Source organism: Tasmannia lanceolata, unplaced genomic scaffold (assembly GCF_043159265.1).
Source record: "Tasmannia lanceolata isolate RefF3 unplaced genomic scaffold, GAP_Taslan_0.1 ptg000012l, whole genome shotgun sequence".
NCBI classification, from domain to species: Eukaryota; Viridiplantae; Streptophyta; class Magnoliopsida; order Canellales; family Winteraceae; genus Tasmannia; species Tasmannia lanceolata.
The window spans coordinates 18,159,572-18,167,434 of NW_027518689.1; positions in this window are offsets into that span (position 1 = coordinate 18,159,572).

The window sequence follows — 7,863 nt, forward strand, 5'->3', positions numbered from 1 at the left end:
TCTAGGAGAATTTCATCAGCATTCTCATCCGAGAAGGGTGTCTTTAGTTATTTAAACATTTGATCTAAGAGTGAATCACAAGAATACTGATGACGCTAAAACCTAGAGTTTATTTCAATAGAAATTTCAAGTACATTGATGATTTTTGGACATACCTCAATAGGCTCTACAAGGACTCCACGAAGAACTGAACTTTGACTCAATGAGAAAGTCTGACAGCAACATCATGCTAAAGTTGACATTGACACAACTAAACTCTATCAACTTTGATAGTGGAGGATTGATGTATACTCAATGAAAGACAAGTTTCAAAACATCGGGCACTTCTTCGAGGGTAATGAATTGGCACTAAAGGTTCAAGGTATCATGCCTTCCTCCATGATAATGATGACTACAGAGTTTGATCCCGGAGTAGGAATCTCAGAAAGGGTAATCCCACAATGTCTAGGTTAAGTAAGACAATAAAAGGCTATGTTGGCAATGTAGGGGAAGCAATAGACTGCCTGGATCAAATGTGTTTGAAAATGGTTAGTCTTTTGGAAGAATGGTTATTTGCTGAACTCAGATTTTTGAATTGAAAGCACACACACTAGACAAATAGTCGTGGGATAAAGATTTTGTACAGATCAAGACAAAAGCAACCTTGAGCATATCCATTAGCATTTTGAGTTGGAGTCTCAGAAAGAGACTGTCTATGAAGGTCAAAAGAAAATAGGCAACGACGGCATGATCTACATCCACAGGGTGTGAAGGAATTTTCAATCTACTCCTTTAAGTCTTCTTTGGGTATGACTTTTCTCTTTTGGATATGAAAGAGTTGGAATAATAAACACCCCTAATCTAAATAGGTTTTGATCTCAGCAATGATCATGCACTCGTGGGATAGATGGGCAAGATATAACCAATCCGTTAATGATCACGATATAAGAAAGGTAAATTCATGATAGAAAATATCGGATCAATTCTATGTACAACAAATCAAGGGATAGATTATGGATAAAGAACCAATAATCTAATAATAATCCACAGAATGGATAGATAGAAAGAATTAATTAGATTATGAAGGAAAACCTAACTAAGAAATAAGCCATAATCTAAATATGCAGAATATGGATCAATGATACAAGGTATGAATCAGATCTATGATCAAAAGATCAGAAAATAGACCATGGTCATAACATGACAAGTAGAAGTCACCGGTTGGATCTAAATCTCAAATGATGAATGAATATAACTGATTGGATTAGATAGGAAACATTACTAAGGAGTAAGCCCTAATCTAATAATCAATATATATATATACACATATATATCCTAACCAGGGGCACCAACCCTACTCTAGTCTAGCAGAGTCGAGTGAGTCTCGACTCATGACAGACTCATTAGTGTACTAGGATGTTTGTAGCCACGCAAGGTGAACTACCCTAGTCTATAAATAGGATAAGGCCCCTAACTCTGGGCTTCACATGTGTAAGCAACACATGTTCGTCCCTATATGCAAACAAAAGGACAATGCAAAATATATAGGGGCTAAGACTGCGAGGTCCACCTGGCCGGGTGCATAGTTACTTGTACACTGTGACATAGAGTCCAGTGCACGAATTATGTCTGTTTTACACACGAAGTGTCCAAGTGCTGAATATACTACTGGTGCGGTGGCACTAGAAGGCGGGTATAGCCCTCACGGCTCCTACTCATAGTATCTCTCCGAAATAGGTAATCTGATATCACATCCACAACAAACCATAACAAGAAAATAACCACAAAACAGGATAATATATGCAGGGATGAGAGTGAGTGTGTGATCCCTTGTTTTATTTACGCACCTATTTAGTGCCCCTGGATTCTAAAGCAAAGGTTCCTATTTAGCTTGATTTTGGCCCAAACTTTTTCAAAGTTAGCAAAAATGACATTTTTAACAGAGTTAGGCAATGTTCCAAGAACTCCCCAGCAGAGTCGCTAGCTTGTGGGCCCCGATCAGAGAGAGGCGGGGGACGAGCCCCCGAAAGTCTCTCTAGATCATCCACGTGAATGGAGAGCTCTACCAAGGAACTCTCGAAAGAATGTGTCCCTCACAGCATGAGTGGCGATATAAGGTAAGATACCTCTCGATTCGGGGACTAGCCCGGATTCGAGACGTACCTTAAACAAAGAAGAGTCGTCATCCAAGGAAGTGGGCCATGGATCCCATACCATGCTCTGTTGCAATGGATAACCAGAGATATAAAAGAAGGTTCGTGCCTGGTTACGAATTTGGATGGTCCGAAGAGCACATCATCCGCCCAAGTGCAAACACCTGGTCTCTTATGCCATTTACTTATTAATTTTGAAGAGTTTTGGGCGAAAGTCATATGAAATGAGAACATATATATCAGAGAAGACGGCTATCTAATCATGCATGTCTCGGAGATGAATAATAAGCACACATAAAAGAAATAAATGTCACCTAAGAATAGCTAGGTTATGAGTGTCATACCTAAATGATGTCTAAGTTTTGGTGTGCAAACACATGCATGCTACATCTAAAGGTATAAGGTCTGCACAAGAAAGTAAGAAAACACAACAAAACACACATCACCACTTGACTCCACACACAACTCGACACGACAAACCCTAAGACTCTAATGCAATACTTGACTCGGACCAGGATAGCCATCCATCCCGGCTGCTCTACGTATCCCGGCCTCGGGAAGAATTAGAATCAACGTAGTTTGATGACCTATTCTAAGCTACGATGCCTAACCATCTAGAACCGCTGTTCTAGACTTGATCAACTAGACTCGACTGCTTTTTAAAGCTTTTTGTACGATTGCTTAAGTTCAAGTGAATTGTAATTTTTAGGACTCTCTATATGCCATAACTAATGCAAGTTGGTTAGCCTTAAGGTAATGCAGGTGGGCCCTCTATCTTATGTGTAACTAGGCTGTGCATCCTAAGGAAAACCATGGGCTAACTAAATGCATCATGGTCTAACCATCGGTTCAACTAAGTGTCTAACCGACCAGGACTTGAGGCCTCCTAACTCTAGAGACACTCACGCGATAAGACACAGCATATCAACACAATTAGGACAGACTCCTAACTCCAAACACCCCAAATATCTAGGATAGACTTCTAACTATAGGGGGAGATCTTTTTGAAAAAAGATTTTGAAGAATTTTTGTAGTTTTAGAAAGTTTGAAATGTTTATTTTTAAAGGTTTGGCTGGACCTGGGATAAAGATCCCAAGCTGCACTACGTACCCTGTGGAAAGGAATCAAGCCAACGTAGTTCGAAACAGATTCTCCTAACTACTCCTAATGACTCTAGACATTTAGAATGTTTCAATGTTTTTGGGTTTTGAATTTTTGTTGTTTTGGAATTTTCAAGTTTTGAAGTGTTTTTGTTGTTTTTGACACAAGAGGACATAATCTTATCATCATAAGGGTAGGACAGACTCCTGACATCCCGCAAAGGTTGGACATAATCCTATACTTTGCGGGGGGTGTGGTAGAACGAATCTCGACTTTGCAAGGGTTCGACAGAATCCTATGCCTTGCAAGGGTTGAACAGAATCACAAGACTTCTGAAAAGTAGGACATAATCCTAACTCCCTATGATGGTAGGAGAAACTCCTGAAACTGAAGGACTGACTCCTAACACTAAAGGACAGACTCTTATCTAGAGGAAATACTTTCTAGCTAAGGACAAACTCCTATGCTAGTGGACTGACTCTCTGGCTAAACTAGTAACTCTAAGAGAGGGTGCTATCTAGACAAAGCATGTCTTCTAGAAGAAAGGGAGATAAGAAGGGTGCTAGCGAGATTTGGCAAGTCTCATAGACACAAAAGTGGGCTCCAAGTATCCTTTTCATTGCCCCTGCAATGATAAATAGGGTTAGGGCAACTATAAGACTAAGTTAGTCTTTAACCTAGTAAGGGTGTAGTAGCAACGAGACTTAGGTAGTCTTCTGTGGGTTGGCTCACTAATGAGACAAAGCCTGTCTCCAAGGGGTATGACTTTTTCTCTATGAGACATAGCTTGTCTCCTAAAAGTGCTCTAGATAACTCTTTCATTGCCCATGCAATGAATAGGAAACCTAATGTCTTAAGTGATACACATCTAAAAGACTGGACAAGTCTTTTAAATAAAAGAGGAGAGTGTTACTTGGACTGTGCAAGTCCCCTAAGGATGGGCTTGGACTAACGCCTTCATTGCAGTTTGCAATGAAGGAAGGATTCTATGGTTTAAACACGTCTAAAAGACTTAACAAGTCTTCTAAATGAGAGAGGAGGGAGCTACTTAGACTAAACAAATCCTATATGAATGGGCTTGGGCTAACGCCTTCATCGCCGACTAGGCTAAGCATGAATCAAGCTTCAAAAGCACACATTTGCATTCTATATGGAAGCTGAAAATTTATATTTAAAATTACACTATCCAAATGACAAAGCTAGCAAAAGTGATACACATCAAAGTTGTAGGGGACACATTAGAAAAAAAATTGATTAGTTATGCACTTTGGCCGGTTCTCGCCGGAAGCAGCCGGACAATGACCATCTCTGGGCAAATTTCAGATTTCAATTCTACAGTTTTGCTTTTAAGAAGTTCTTATTTGATTTTGCAAAACCGATGATCAAAAATACGTTTTCAAGAAAAGTGTTCAACTACAAAGTTTTAGAAAATTGATCAAATAAACTTTTCTCCATTGACGATTTTGGCTGGATCTTGTCGGAAGTGGCGGACATATGCCATCTTTGGGCTGATTTCAGATTTCATTTATGCAGTTTTGCGTTTCAAAAGTTCTGATTTGGTTTTATAAAAACGAGGATCAACAATACATTTTCAAGAAAAGTGTTCAACTACAAAGTTTTAGCGAATTGATCCAATAAAGGTTTCTCTGTTGACAATTTTGGCTGGATCTTGCCGGAAGTGGCCAGAAAACGGCCATTTTCGTTCAAGTCCAAATATGAAAATGTAGTATTTTTGGTTGACATCTTAAAATCATCGTAACTTTTTCATTTTTCATCGTTACGAGACTTGGAGGATGTCAAATTGAAGATCTCAGAAAAATCTACAATTTCCATGTTTATCACTTTCACTAGATCTAACCAGATTTTAGTGAAAATGTGAAAATAAAATCTGGACAACAAGTAATTCAATACAATTTAATGACATTTCACATCAAAATTTCATTCAAACACAAGATCTATGGGAATTTGACACAAATATATGATAATACATGCTGATTAAGCTTATATCTAACCATGTTAGTTTCAGTTTTGAAGATCTTTAAGGAATTTTCACAAAAACACACATGGATTCACCATTTTGCACCGGATTTTGAGCTGAAATCTTAAAAACTGTCATAACTTCTTCATTTCTTGGCCAATTTTGGGCATTTATACGCCAAATCAAAGATCTCAACGAGTACTACACCTTAACGTGAGAAATTTTCACGAATTTTAACCGAAAATTGATGAAAAATGGCAAAAACGAACCTAGACAGCACTTTATTTTGCCATTTTCACATCGAAATTCAACTAGAACTCAAAATTTGAGGTGAATTGCTTTAGATCTTCAAATGAGACACGTTTTTAAATATATTTTGGGGGATTTTAGCCCTAGATTGCTAGATCTAACAAATTTTAAGCATTTTCCACTTAGATTTCCCATTTTAGGCTAGATTTTCAAAGAAAACTCAAAATCAAACTCAAAATCTACTAACCTTGTGCTCTTCTCTTGGATCTTTCATTGAAATCTTCTTTCTCTCTCTAGATCTCCTTTCTCTCTCTAAAAAACTCTCTCTCTCTAGAATCTTCTCTCTTTCTCTAGAAAACTCTCTCTCCCTCTCTTTAAAATTAGATTAAAAGCCCTAATTTTTTTCAAATGAGAGCCCAAAGACTATTTATAGAGTTTTCCCTTAATTTTTGTCCCCCATTAGATCATAGGACAACCCAATTTTAAAAATTTTACTTTGGTTTTTATTGCAAAATTGTTGCCATTTAGAAAAATTTTTAATGAAAAATTAACTAAAAGAAATTTTCGCCCCTTAAGTTACCTTGGACAACCCCCTATTCGTGTATATGTTGTATTTTAACTAAGTGAGGGGTATTTTCAAATAAAACTTTTCATGGGCGATATTACCGGGATAATGCACCCCCCTTCTGCTCTAGTGTAAAAACAGGCTGCCTTACAAGATATTTCACTCCCCTTTCGCACTACAATTCTAATTCGGCTCGTCTTATTAGACATTTTTGCTCGGTTTTTTATTAAAGTTTGCAGGGACATAGTTGGGACCCTAACTTATACTAGGGTGAAATTTGGGGCCCTAATTCTTTAATTTGAAGGAATTTTGTACAAACATGGAAGGTATAGGGCCCGGTCAAAATGGGATGTCTACAGATGCCCCTCTTTGGCAGAGCGTGAAAAGTAGGACATAATCCTAACTCCCTATGATGATAGGAGAAACTCCTGAAACTGAAGGAGTGACTCCTAACACTAAAGGACAGACTCCTATCTAGAGGAAAGACTTTCTGGCTAAGGACAAACTCCTATGCTAGTGGACTGACTCTCTGGCTAAACTGGTAACTCTAAGAGAGGGTGCTATCAAGACAAAGCATGTCTTCTAGAAGAAGGGGAGATAAGAAGGGTGCTAGCGAGATTTGGCAAGTCTCATAGACACAAAAGTGGGCTCCAAGTATCCTTTTCATTGCCCCTGCAATGATAAATAGGGTTAGGGCAACTATAAGACTAAGTTAGTCTTTAACCTAGTAAGGGTGTAGTAGCAACGAGACTTAGGTAGTCTTCTGTGGGTTGGCTCACTAATGGGACAAAGTCTGTCTCCAAGGGGTATGACTTTTTCTCTATGAGACATAGCTTGTCTCCTAAAAGTGCGCTAGATAACTCTTTCATTGCCCATGCAATGAATAGGAAACCTAATGTCTTAAGTGATACACATCTAAAAGACTGGACAAGTCTTTTAAATAAAAGATGAGAGTGCTACTTGGGCTGTGCAAGTCCCCTAAAGATGGGCTTAGTCTAACGCCTTCATTGCAGTTTGCAGTGAAGGAAGGATTCTATGGTTTAAACACGTCTAAAAGACTTAACAAGTCTTCTAAATGAGATAGGGGATAGCTATTCGGACTAAACAAGTCCTCTATGGATGGGCTTGGGCTAACGCCTTCATTGCCGACTAGGCTAAGCATGAATCAAACATCAAAAGCACACATTTACATTCTAAATGGAAGCTTAAACTTTGTATTTAAAATTACGCTATTCAAATGGCAAATCTAGTAAACGTGATACACATCAAAGTTTTAGGAAACACATCATAAAAAATTTGATTAGTTATGCGCTTCGGCCGGTTCTCGCCGGAAGCCGCCGGAAAATGACCATCTCCGGGCAACTTTCAGATTTCAATTCTGCAGTTTTGCTTTTTAGAAGTTCTGATTTGATTTTGCAAAACAGATGATCAAAAATACATTTTCAAGAAAAGTATTCAACTATAAAGTTTTAGAAAATTGATCAAATAAACTTTTCTTGACTTACAATTTTGGCTGGATCTTGCCGGAAGTGGCCGGAAAAAGTCCATCTTTGGGCTGATTTCTGATTTCATTTATGCAGTTTTGCTTTTCAAAAGTTTTGATTTAATTTTGCAAAAACGAGGATCAACAATACATTTTTAAGAAAAGTGTTCAACTGCAAAGTTTTAGCAAGTTGAGCCAATAAAGGTTTCTCTGTTGACAATTTTGGCTGGATCTTGCCGGACATGGCCCGAAAAAGGCCATTTCTGATCAAGTCCAAATCTGGAAATGTAGTGTTTTTGGCTGACATCTTAAAATCATCATAACGTTTTCATTTTTCATCGTTACAAGGCCCGTA